General features: G+C 35.1%; 1 protein-coding gene across 3 annotated transcripts in view; it reads left to right on the top strand.

Annotated features, from left to right (window-relative positions):
- Window positions 1-12307, top strand: part of CTNNA3 (catenin alpha 3) — a 1817935-nt gene that overhangs the window by 763762 nt on the left and 1041866 nt on the right. The gene's annotated exons all lie outside the window — the stretch shown is intronic.

Raw genomic sequence — 12307 nt, 5'->3', positions numbered from 1 at the left:
CAAATGGCAAGTTTGGGTGTGGGAATTAATATTAAGGTGTCGTGAGTCTATGTTGGTTTAACGTTCATATTTACCAGTATTTCTGTTGACCACTTTCCATCACACTTGCCCATAGTCAGCAAAAGCAATTATTTGATGTTCCTTGCTAAACAAAACTAATTTTTGTATGGATGTTGAGGTATTCTTCTAACAAAGGCTCAAAAAATTCCTTTTAAGAGAATAGAAATCAAAAGTCACTTATAATCATTAATATTGAGAGAAATCAGTTTTCTAGCTTTTCATTTAGAAAAAATTCCACGAAGGAATTTGTAAGAATGAGAGGCACACTGTAAAATTTACAGTCCTGTGTATATATTCCCAAATTTCTTGTAATTTCTTGCAGTAAAACAGAGGAGTTTAGGAGTAACTATAAACATCTCTTAACCAAATTTGCACCTTTAATATTTGATGTTCTACTTTGCATGTGTGGCTGTGCTTTGAATATAAAGCCAGTATTGTTTAAATGCTATCATAATAAACATTTTTCTATATTTGCTTCACATATATTCTGATGTGACAAGAATTTTTAAAGTAAAAAATTCTGTTCTGGCCCATTTTAGGTTGCTTTAACAGAATACCACAGATTGGATGGCTTTTAAACAACAGAAATTTATTTCTTACAGTTCCAGTGTCTGGAAGTCCGAAATCAAGAAGCCCCCAGATTCCATGTCTGTTGAGGGCCTCACATGACTCAGGGACTTTTATATAAGGGCACTAATCCCTTCATGAGGGCTCTCCCCTCATGACCTAATCGCCTCCCCAAAGCCCCACCTCCAAATACCATCACATTGGGGATTAGATTTCAACATATAAATGTGGAGGGGGCACATGAACATTCAGTCTATAGCATTTCCTATTGTATTTCTAAAGCATTGTATATAACATTTTCAATTGGTTCCACTAGTATATTTTAAAGTCTGCCTTCCTGACAAATATATCAGTATTAAGGATTAAGTTCCCCAGCCACCAGGTGGGGAAAGATAATAGAAATCTTGATTTGGATTAAAAACCATAATGTCCCATTGGTTAATTTTATTTTTGTTTTTGAAACTGTAAGTCTGATATTTTTGATTTTATGCTGCTGACCTAAAAGATATGAAACTTTCGAGAGAAGAGAAACTGCATAGGTTTGCAATGTAGTGGCAGAGAATAGGAGCCTGTGGGTCCTTATATTACACTAAAATGTATCAGTCTATTTGGGGACTCTCTTAAGCTAGTCTGGAGATATCTTCTGTGTGTTGTTAATGTTTAATCCGGATTGAAGACTAGTTCCCTTAAGAGTGCCTGGCAGGCGAGGGGGTGGGATGCTTAGGAATCTCCTGTGGCAAACAGCAGAGCCCCCATGTGGCAAAATTGTGACTCAGGCAGAAACTGACTTAGTCCCTGGAAGCAAATGCTACAGTCCTTAAGAAAAGTAAAATTTCTTTATCTGGTCCTGGGTTGAGAATTTATTTATTCAGTGAATATCTATCTGTCAAGCTCTTCCGCTGTTCTTTGTGCTGAGGATACAACAGTGAGTAAGACAAAGTGCCTACCATCAGAGGACTTGCATTCTAGTTAATGAGATAGTAAAAAATAAACACCATAGTCACACACAGCAATGCCAACTAGAGATAAGTGCTATGAAGACAAATAACAGAGGATAAGGGGTCGTGACGGTTCTATAGAATAGTCAGAAAATCCCTTTCTGATGACTTCACATTTGAGAGCAAGTAGGAAGCAACTCATGTGACTTTCTGTTCTCTCTTCCGGATTTTCATTGATCACCACCAGCATTTTTACTGTGGCTTCACGCAGCCACTGCTCCCCACCTCCCACCCCCCACCATGACAGGTCAGCCCCAGAGAAGGCATGTTCTCTTTTTGGAACAAGTAGCACAGCTGAAAGTTTACACAAAATTTGAAATTTTTAAAAAAATAAGAGACTTCGGAGATCACACAAAAAGAACAAACAGAAAGATAACTCACAAAATGAATCTTACACCGAGTTGGCTTTCTTAGACTCAGTTTTCTGATGAGGGGTTAGCGCCAGGAATATTTGCCCCATCAGACGCCATCCCGCCCGCGCAGAGACTGTTGCAGTCCTCATCATGGATATCGAATCCTCATACAGCAGGCCCACAATTCAAACAGGAGTTTCACACATACAATAAGTTCACACATACAATAACTTTCCTCCAAGTACCTCCTTACCTCTTAGTGATTTTCTCTCATCTCCAGTACTTTGTCCTTGGATGCCTATAGTGACCCAGTTCTTTCTGGATATTTTTTTCACTTATCAACAAATGAATTCTATGGTATTAACTGATAATGGGTTTAGAGTATTAGCTTTCTCAGTGTACTTGAAATTTAACAGGTAACTGAAAAATGGAAAATATTAAGGAATCAAGAACTGAATTTTATGTACATAGTTTGAGAAGCAAATATGAGAAAAAACTTGTACTGAAAATATCCGTACTTGCTTCTCCTTCTCAGCTTCTTCTCACCAGTTACTCTTTTCAGAGTCAGTGACTATTTTAGCTACTATTTTTTTCTCATAATATTTCTGAATTTTATTGATATTTTCATTTCTTGCTATTTTAACTGAAGATTAATATCATATTTTCTCTTACTTTCCTACTTCTCATATTAATACAGTATTAAATAAATAGTACTTAAGATGACTATGTAAACAATGATGCTGCCAGGTTAAGTGGTGTACCGGATTATGTTCACATTCTCATTCAACTTTTTGTTTTTCTTGCATTTAGGAATTGTCTCTATTTTCTCTCTCTCCCTGTCTCTCAAATTTGCTTAGATTTTGTCTGTACATAGTGCTAGTTGTTTTTCCCAATATTTTAGAGATTCTTCAGGTGCTTAACTTTTCCAAATAGTCCATTCAGATAATGCCTTCCTTTTGCAGCACTCTGTTTCTCTAATATCTAATATGAACTTTATCTAATTATGGCTCTTAACCTAGTATTCCCTTCTCCATTCTCCCCTTTCCTGGATCCCATATATTCATTTTCTTAGTTTACCACTTATTTTATTGAAATATATCCACTAGTAGATTCTAAGAGGTGCATTTGATATAAAAATTCTGTGTCTGAATTTTTTAGTTTATCCTAACTGATTAATAAATTGACTATATATAATTCAAAATTGGAAATCATTTTCCTTCAGAATCTTTTAGCTATTGGTCTACTGTGTTCTCATACCCACTCTTGCTGTTGAGAACCAGGCTCTATTCTGATTCCCACTCCTTTGTGTATAATCTTTGGAAGCTTTTGTGATACTTTATTTTCTCTGGTATTTGGAAATTGTACAAGGTGTACTTTGATTTGGGCCTTTCGTCATTCATTTTGCTGCGTATTCAGTGGACCTTTTAAATCTGGCGACTTGTGTCCTTTGGGTCTGTAAAAATTTATTTATGTCTTTAATTATCTCTCCCCATTTTCTCTGTTCTCTCTCTCTCACTCTGGAACTTTTATTGGGCAGATTTTGGATTTCCTGGATTGATTCTTTGTTGTTGGTTTTTTTTTTTCTCTCCTATTTTTCCATCTCTTTATATTCTTGTCTTTCAGCTTAATGTTATAATATTTTATCTATCTATTTATTACAAATTTAGATCAGGTGTCAGCAAACTATGGCACAGCCAAATCCAAAAGTGATGCTGTTAGGTCAAGTGGTGCAAATAAAGTTAAACTTTTGTAACTAAAGAAACACATTCATGCTCATCCATTTATGTATTGTCTATGGATGCTTTCATTCATCAATGTCAGAGTTTAGAGACTAAATCCTGTAACCTTACAGTATTTGCCATGTATCTCTTTATAAAAAAAAGTTTGCTGATCCTCTACCTCCCGCAGTTTAGGTGATCATATTTGTTATCTATAGGAGCTCTTTTTTTTTGTTCTCTTTTTCTCCCTCTTCATTGCATACTGTTTTATTTCTATAAATGTGACATCCTTTTTCACTATAGGATATTATACAGTTTTGGGGTTATATTTTTGGTGCAATGTCACTGTTTCCTCTGAGGTATTTAGTTAGTTTGTTTTGGTCCATTTCATGTTGGAAGCCTTTTTTCAAATGTTAAATTTCTTGTGTGCTTATTCAGATTGAATGAGGCACTAAAAGCTGAGAGAAAGTTCCTTGTGAATGGGCAGGGTTTTGGCTGTGGACTTTGTGGGAGCAAGATTAAAAAAAGAACTTGCCTTTTCACTGAGGAATCTCCAGATACATGAATATAGATATTTTCCCCTGGAGATCCCCAACCTTCTTCACTGGAGCTGGAGGCTACCAGTGTTTTGGGGACAAAGCAGGAGAAGGATGCTGAGGTCCCCAGGTTCATTATGTACATTCTCATTTAATTTTCCTGTTTTCAATACCAAGCTTCAGTGGTTTGCCTCATATACTTGGATTTAACTTCTCATGTTTGGATTTACAGAAAAAAAAATTTTTTTTTTTCTTTGCTGGAAGAAATGAGTAGTAGTATCCTAGTCAGCCCAGGCTGACTCCGAAACATATATCATAGACTGGGTGGCTTACACAATGGAAACTTATTCTCACAATTTTGGAGGCTGGAAGTCTAAGATCAAGGTGCTAGCATGTTTGGGTTCTTGGTGAGGTTTCTCCTCCTGGTTTGCAGAAGGACACATCCTTGATGTATTCTCACATGGTAGAGAGAGACCATCTCTCTTGTGTCTCTTCGGATAAGAGCACTAACCCCATTCATGAAAGCTCCACCTTCATGACCTAATTATCTCCTAAAAGCCCCACCTCCAAATACTATTATTTTGGGTATTAGGGTTTCAACATATGAATTTGTGGTGGGAGGCAGGGGAGACACAAACATTCGGTCCATAGCAGATAGTCTCTTGGTTTCTTGGGCTGAAGATGGGGATCTGGCACTCTTCACAAATACTTTAAACCAGTCCCCATATTTTTAGTGGCCCCACTTTCTGAAGCCTCTGAAGACTTTGTTGTACAACATAGGGTCCCCTTTAGGAAGTACTTCGGTGTAGCTTTCTTAACTCTACTTACTTATAATATACTCCGTGTTTTCCAAAACTTTGTAAAAATCATTCATCCATTCTTATCTCCCCTTTATCCTCATTTGTATTCAGTTGTTATTACATGAGTTTTAAGGGGGAAGAGGCAATGAGAGTATGCAGTCATGTTTCAGATATGAATTTCTCATGAGAGATTACAGGCATGGCAGGTGATGACAGGGGGTGTGGGAATGTTTTTTCAAAAGAATGAGTTTATAATTTTATAATGAAATAAAGAGAATTACATAAAATACTCTGAACTCAGTATATACCACTTTTTTATATCAAAATTTTGGTTTTGATTATCAATTATATTTTAGAATGAGTTTTCAAACTAAAAAAATATATATTTTGCTCTTTTCAAATGTATGTTTGTGACTATTATAATAGTAAAGAATTAGAAAAACTTGAACTTGATATATATGTATATGGTGTGGGGAGTGTGTTGTGTGGATATGTGTGTGTGGATATGTGTTTGTGTTTATATTTCTAGGAAGTAGAGCTTTACAAATAAATATAATATTTCAACTGGCAACTATTTATTTATGATCCAGGTTTGTGTCTTCTGATAGCTCAATGTATGCCTATATTCAAAAACTAGTAATAGGTATCACACCGTCATATAAATTATTTCTTCTATTCACTGACTATATTCAAGACCAGACATTTTCTTAAAGGAAACAGCCTACATTAATTCTATGTATTTTTTTCTCTTTATGGTATTATTTAAAATCATGAAAATATTTTTGATTTGGTACATATAACTTTCAGTCTTCGTGTTTTCCTTCTGAGGTACTCTAGGTTTCTCTCTGGAGAAACGAAAATAATTAAACGTCATCACATGTTTAGGCCATTAGTCCTAACCCTTAAGCTTTGTAGGTTTTCTGTGGATACTTTTCTAAAGGCCTGAGAGGTTTTATATAATTTCAAGTGGCTTATAAGCTTGCAAATTAAACTTGGAAAATATTATAGTAATACTAAGGAATAATGATATAAACGCTTAAAGAATCATAAATTGGAAAGAATTTTGAGATTATTTTGTTCAAACCACATTTTACAAGTCAGAAAACTGAAACACAGAGATGAAGTAACTGGCTCTATTCATATGTGACATGGGTATAGGAATTTTGCGTGCAACCTAGATCCTTTGACTTTAGTGTATTTTTTTTATAACTGTTTTGTCTTCCTTGAATCCAAACCAAAGTCTTTATACCATTGAAAAACAATAGCAAACGTTAATAGATAGCTTTTTCCCTAGCCTCAGATACGTTTATCTAGACAACTAAACTTAAAATCTGTTTTGTTAGATAGAAATGAAATATGTCATAAACTATTCTTTAAGTTTATTTTGTTTCCATTATAAAAGCAATATATGTGAATTATAAAACATAAGAACCATGCTCTCACCATCCAAGGGCAATCCCTATTAGTATTTTGGCAACTATACATATTTTTTATTAACTTGAATTGAATGCATCACATTCCTTGAAGTGGGCAAAACAATTATTTTAAATTCCTTCTACTGTTGGAAATTTAGTTTATGGAACAATCTTTATTGATGTTGAATCATTCGGGCTCACCTTCCTTTAAGTCACTGAAATGCAAAATATTGGCTCTGAAAAGGAAATAAATAACTAGTATTCTAATATACATGGTCTCTCTCCTATATGGCTAATATAATCTTTTAAATAGCAAGTTACCCTCTTGCCAGGGGTAAGGTAAACAAAAAAGAATTATTGCTTCCTTCTTTTTTGAGATTTGATGAGTCTTTGGTGGAATGACATGAAGGTCAATTCCAGAATGGTCTGACTTTCTCCCTAAAACACTACCACAGATTTGGTTATGCTATTGTTCTGCTTAAATCCTTCGAATAGCTCACTGTCACCTCTGGTCAAACAGCAGATTCATCCTTATGACACACAAGGTTCTTCTGATTTGATTCATTTTGTTGTTAGATAAAGTCAAATAATCAGCTGTCAAGAAGAGCAAGAACCTTATTGGAAAGGGAAGTAGCTTCATTGCAGTGCCCTGCACTTTGCTGGTCTCCATTTGTATCACCTCTCTTGTGTTCACCTCTGTTCCGCCTTCAAGCTGTAGTTTATTTATAGTGTTTGCTTCCTATGGAGTTGGCTTGCCATATTGTCTTCAGTGACTACATGCTACTTCATGACTCTTTCAGCTTCACTCTAAATCAGCTTATCCTTCTAGTCCTTTCAGTTTAAAATTGTAGAGAAGATAAGGTTGATCCTTTTGTACCATGCCACCTCATAGGTTGAGATCTGTCTTATGAGTTGGTTGTTCTTGAATAAAGTGATCACCCTGAGTCCAATAAGATGTGACAGAGGGTCAGTCAAGGGTTATTGTGAAGTTGGCAGGGCCATATTGTATAAGACTTGGTAGGTGGTTTAGGTGGGGCCAATTACAGTTATGAAAGACTGTGAATAAAACCTGATTCAAAAATCCTTTACTATTTGGTCCAAATCGACACTTTTTCATTACTTCCATTCACTATTCAATATGCTGTGTAACCTGCGATCCAGGCGCACCAAAGTATTCATTATATTCTGAACAAGCCATGTTTTAATATGCCTTAAGTCACTGTTTATGCTATTCTCTCTTATGAGAATAGACTTCCCTCACTATCTATCAGGTGAAATTGTCTATAAAATATATCTCAAATGTTATATCCTCCATAAAATCTTCTCTAGGGATTTGGTAACTTCTGCATTAGCATTTTTGGGTTATATACCGTATACGTATGACATATAAATACCTTGTATTATAATCGTTTATATGTAAATTTTTTTCCAACAGACTATCCTTTAAATTCAGGGATGGTGGAATCTCATTCATCTCTAAATATCTACTATTCACAGATAATACATACTCAATATATGTTTCATGAAAGGAAAAAATAAGGATGATTCAAGGGGAGATACTTCTATAATAAGGAAGAGTCCCTGGAAGGAGTACCTGTAGCTGGTTCGCAAGTCTATGTTATCCAAGATATGCTCAAGTATAAGGGATTCCCTAAGTTCATCATACTAAGTTTGATAAACGCTCAAAATTTCGGTAGAAGAGCCAGAATACTGGTTTTTATTTTTCACCATTTGCCATCTCTGTTTGACTAAAAGTGTTGCAGATGAATTTTTATTGCTCCCTCATTCCCTTCCAACCTGAGAAATTTTACTCTGAGGGCACTTTCATTTGTGTCTGAAGGCAATGACCTTGTATTCAGAGAAAAACAACTCCTTATTTGGGGTTCTTTGTCAACACATGAAGGGGTAGTTTGGGGACAAACTCTTTTATTTGGGGCTGGTTACTCCTTCTGTTTCTTACCTATAGTATTATTTCAGGGGGCTTTTTGCCTTAAGTGGGCTTTCATTAAGGATCTTACTGGAATATCTGTAGCTTTTATTTTATTTATTTTTTTATTTTTATGTTATATTAATCACCATGCATTACATCATTAGTTTTTGATGTAGTGTTCCATGATTCATTGTTTGTGTATAACACCCAGTGCTCCATGCAGAACGTGCCCTCTTTAATACCTATCAGCAGGCTAACCCATCCCTTCACCCCCCTCCCCTCTAGAACCCTCAGTTTGTTTCTCAGAGTCCATAGTCTCTCATGGTTCATCTCCCCCTCCGATTCCCCCCCCCCCTTCATTATCTGTAGCTTTTAAAAAAGGCTTACCAGTAATGTGAAGAAGGCTGGCTTTAGAAGCTGACTTGAAGAAGCCTGACCTAAAGGACTGTTTGTATGCTGGCCCCTGTGTGTGTTCTTTGTGCCAGTTCCCATTCTAGATGGTGGAGGTAGAATTAAGAGAAAAGAAAAGACACATTTCTACACTCATAGTATTTATAATCCAAGATGGCATACAGATAAATGACTTGTTGGAATGTGGGTAGTGAGTGCTATCATGAGAAAGCACAGGGTGCTATGTGACTTCATAGAAATGGCACCTATCCAGATTCAACTAGCAGGACAAGAACTGAATTAAGTCCCAGCGAAGAAAAACTGCAGTGATAAAGGTGAATGATTACCAAAAATGAATGACCGATGCATTTAGCTAGAGAAGTATTGAGAATACTTTCTTATTCATTTTGTGAGTTGTCAGCTTATTCTCAGCAGAATTGGTTTAGACAAGTTATGAAACTTAACTAGTATTCAGCATGGCCACACCTCTGAGTGAACATCTATAACATTAATTGATGAAAAACCAGGTAGAATTATTGGTCAGTATCTTCAGAAATCCACCTCAGGGCATCTTTGGAAATCTGCACTACCTTTTCCTCCTAAACATACATTAAAACAGACGAGGTGCAATGGTGACAGCTTGGATAAGATTCTTGTCCACAAACACCGTAACTTGACTGAGACAAATGTGGACCTGTTGTCAGAAATAATTGTATCTGGCAGCTTGTATGCTGCAAAAAAACTGGCACGGAGTCACATTGTCACTGTAGAGGCTTGAGGTCGAAGCAAAAGCACTTAAAGCCATTGTGAGAAGCAGTATACTGAAGGGAAAAGTTTTTATCTCATAAAGCAAAATCAATATGGAATCCTGATCCAACTTTTTTTGGTCTTTTCCCATGGGAAAATTTGGTGTCTTAGGCAGTTTATGCCATGCCGCCTGCCATGTGACATGCACTAACTTCCTTCAGACTTTTCAATAACACAATCAATTTGAGGCCATCAGATAGAGCTTCTAGCCAAGGCTTTCAAGCAGACAATTCCCAGATGTGTTATGTGTACTGAAGCCAAGATAATGTCTTCTGGAATAATAATGTAACTTCTCTACAAAATACATCCCTTAAGGAAAAACAAAAAAACAAAAAACAAAAAAACTCATGTTGATATTTTGAGTTTGGCTTTAAAATTTTTAGTCAGTTTCTCTGATAACCTTCTCCATGTCTACTTTATGACAAAGAACAATTTGGGTTCTTATTAATGTAATCATCTTATTTCATCAGCCTGAAAATAAGAATCAAGGAAGCCTTCTCTTAACTAATCTTCCAGTGGTAGTGGCAAATGTATTTTGATATTTGTTGGGGATAGATATTCTTTTCTTTTTTTAAGGTTTTTATTTATTTATTTGTCAGAGAGAGAGAGAAAGAGAGAGAGAGGCAGAGGGAGAAGCAGGCTCCCCTCTGAACAGGGAGCCCGACATGGGGCTAGATTCCAGGACCCTGGGATCATGACCTGAGCTGAAGGCAGATGCTTAACCGACTGAGCCACCCAGGCATCCCAATAGATATTCTTAATTATTAGATTTTGATGGTGTTCTCTGAACTATAATTGATGATAGGATGAGTTGAAAATTTAAGTCATGGTGCGAATTCATCAGATATATTAATCTCACAGTTCCTAATATGAATTCTTGAGCGTTTCAAGTTGGGCAGGAGCATAATACAGGTTTCTGTTTGTTTTAAGATAGAAAACCTCTCAAAATATGGATTTCAGGAAACAAGTGAAAGGGTAACAGTGCTTTCAATTCAGTCCACAGCAACTATTTTTAAAGAGATGAGAAAAATTATCCTTTATTTGTATTGTGGATTTTCCATCTGAAATATCTAAGAAATTATATTAGATTTGGTTGAAAATTAGATATTAGAATATTAGATATTAGATTGAAAAGTTATTGGGACCAGAAAGACAGTAGAGTAACTAGGAAAATTAAAAACTTACATACACAAAAGCAATTACTTCCTATTTGTTTTCAAACTGATTATTGTTAGGAAAACAAAAAAATCCACTTATAAACTGGTTAAACAGAAAAAGTCTTGTAAATTATGAAAAACTTCTGACTAAGCTTAAGCAGTGTCTACAACCTATACCAAGAAAGTAGAAACAAAAGCAGTAATGATAATAATAAAAATGCTACTGAGGAACAGAATGTAGAGGTTTCTGTATTGGAAGACTCAATGGGCTAAGTTAATCTGTGTATAAATTCAATGCAACATAATAAAAAAAACTCAACAGGAATTTTTGTGTTTAATTCTGTGCTTAAAAATAGTTTTCATTTTAAAGCATTCTATTGTGTAAATTTCCAAACACATACAAAAGTAGAGAGAATAATGAACTTTCCGGTAACTGTCACTCAGTGTCTGTGTCAAAAATTATTAGCACATGGCCAATCTTAACTTATTTATACCTCCACTTACCACTTCACCCTCATTTTGAAGCAAATCCCAGACATCATATAATTCACTTGTATGTAACCCTAAAAGATAAACACTCAAAAAAAAAGTATTGCAAAAAAGTATTGCTGTGATATTATTATCCTGTTTTAGAAAGTTAGCAAAAATTTGATGACTTTGAATCAAATACCAGTCAACATCAAATTCAATATGCATGCCACAACATGCATATATAGTTGGATTTTTTTTTGAATCAGGATAGAGACTAGATCCTCACTTTGCATTTCATTAGTATACATCTAAAATTTCCTTTAAACTATAAACTGTCCCCTCCATTTTTCCCTTGTACTTTATTTGTTAAAGAAACTGGGTTATTTGTCTTGTAGAATTTCTCACATTCTGTAATTTGCTGCGTGCATCTTCATAATATCATTTAAAAATTTCCTTTGACCCCTATTTTCTATAAGCTACATATCTAGACATAGAGATTTAATCAGATCCCAATTTGATGTTTTGGCAAGAATACTTAATTTGGGGTGTTGTATTCCTTCCATTGCATCACACTAAGGAACCCACAGTGCCTAATATCTGTTTATTATGATGTTAAGATTGATCTATAGGTCTATATGTGATTGGCCTGATTCATCCGTTATAAATTTTGTTCTTTATCAATTTTTCACCTATTAATCTGTTACTGATGATTATAGTATAAATCTATTTGTTCAATAGGTATTGCAAAACAGTAAGATTCTAATTCTATCATTACTTTTTCATTTATTGGCTGGGATTTGTCTATAAAGAATAACATTTCTATATCACGTGTTTATGTTGAGGCATATACAGGAAAGGCAGAAAAAAATGCCTGATTTCTCCCACTTTAATTATCATTTTTCAGAATAATATGTCAGTTCTCTAAAATTCTCTAGAGATGATTATTGAGTTGTTTTTGTGTATCATTATAACCTCATGGATCTTCTCATATTAGATATTTTTCCATCCAATGCAGTTATTGTTCTTTATGATCTTGAATTTATCTCATCTTTGCCAATAGAAATCTCTTCATTTTTTTTTTTTTGGAGGCAGATAAAGGTTTGTT

The sequence above is a fragment of the Phoca vitulina genome, unplaced genomic scaffold (genome assembly GCF_004348235.1).
Source record: "Phoca vitulina isolate PV1807 unplaced genomic scaffold, GSC_HSeal_1.0 scaffold29, whole genome shotgun sequence".
In the NCBI taxonomy this organism is placed as follows: domain Eukaryota; kingdom Metazoa; phylum Chordata; class Mammalia; order Carnivora; family Phocidae; genus Phoca; species Phoca vitulina.
This window is presented reverse-complemented; position numbering and strand designations above follow the sequence as displayed.